We start from the raw sequence: 1,465 nt of genomic DNA, 5'->3' as shown, positions 1-1,465 counted from the left end.
AATTTTCACAGATCAAGTTTTTGGCGCCGTTTCCGGGGACTTAAATTCCAATATCACAGTTAATTGTTATTTGTTCTAATTTGTTTTTTTTTTCTTTTTCTGTTTAACATTTATTTGGATCAAGGTTCTATTGTGTTTCAGAAATTGTTGGTATATGCGAAGCAATAGACAAAAAGAGATTATGCCAATAGAGCTGGATATTGAAAGAACGTGTAGACAGAACTGGAAAAAAGAGAGGAGATTGGAGTTTACTATGGCTGATAATTTGGGAAACGGTGCTAATAATGGTCAAGGGGCAGTAGAGGTTCCAAGGGAGCAAGGACCAAGAACATTGAGAGATTATGTACTTCCTACTGTTACAGGAGTGCATTCATGCATTAGACCTCCAACCATTGCTGCAAACAATTTTGAGATTAAGCCAGCAATTCTTCAAATGGTCCAATCAACTGTTCACTTTGGAGGTATGCCAATGGAGAGGACCCCAATTTACATTGCTAATTTTCTGGAGTTATGTGCTACGTTCAAGATGAATGGGGTGAGTGATGATGCTATAAGATTGAGGCTATTCCCATTTTCACTGAGGGATAGGGCGAATAGTTGGCTGATGTCCTTACAGGCGAATTCTATCACTACATGGGAGGAGTTAGCTCAAAAGTTCCTTGCTAAGTTCTTTCCTCCAGCGAAGGTTACAAAACTAGGGGGAGAGATCAATAATTTTTATCAGATGGAAGGAGAGTCACTATATGATTCTTGGGAGCAATTTAAGGAGTTGTTAAGGAAGTGTCCACACCATGGTATAGAAAAGTGGATGTTGGTGCATAATTTTTACAATGGAACAACTAGAACAATTATAGATGTTGTGGCGGGAGGTGCTTTTATGAGTAAGAGTGCTAATGAGGCGTATGCACTATTAGAAGAGATGGCGATGAATAATTATCAATGGCCAACTGAAAAGGGACAACCAAAGAAGGTGGATGGAATGATGGAATTGGATGCCATATCAATGCCTAATGCTCAAGTAGTAGCCTTGACAAAGCAACTACAAAGGACTACACTCCCATCTCAAGCTATGCAAGTTCAAAACCTATGTGAATTGTGTGGTACAACCCATCCACCCAACCAATGCCCTGCTCTAGATATGAATAACATGCCCATGGAAGAAGTACAAGCTATAGGGAATTACCTGAGACAACCCAATAATCCCAATTCCATGTCCTACAACCTAGGTTGGAAGAACCATCCTAATTTTTCCTGGTCCAATAATCAAAATACTCTACAACCTTACCATCCACCTCAGCCACAATATCAACCTGCCCAAAATAAACCACCGTATCCACAGCAACATGCACACTAACACCCTCCACCTGGATATTATCAACCACAAAATAGACCACACCCAATGTCAATGAAACTAGTTGAACCTCAACCTAATGCACTTAACCAATTTATGAATGAAACCAGGGCT

General features: G+C 39.9%; 1 non-coding gene across 1 annotated transcript; it reads right to left on the bottom strand.

The window, feature by feature from the left end:
* Window positions 1–691: 691 nt before the first annotated feature.
* On the bottom strand, window positions 692–798 carry LOC133799080 (small nucleolar RNA R71). The gene has a single exon (XR_009876284.1). It is a non-coding gene; the product is annotated as a small nucleolar RNA R71 (small nucleolar RNA).
* Between the last annotated feature and the right edge of the window lie 667 nt (window positions 799–1,465).

Source organism: Humulus lupulus, chromosome 8, assembly GCF_963169125.1.
Source record: "Humulus lupulus chromosome 8, drHumLupu1.1, whole genome shotgun sequence".
NCBI classification, from domain to species: domain Eukaryota; kingdom Viridiplantae; phylum Streptophyta; class Magnoliopsida; order Rosales; family Cannabaceae; genus Humulus; species Humulus lupulus.
Note: the sequence above shows the minus strand (reverse complement) of the source record. Positions and strands in the feature narration are given on the sequence as shown.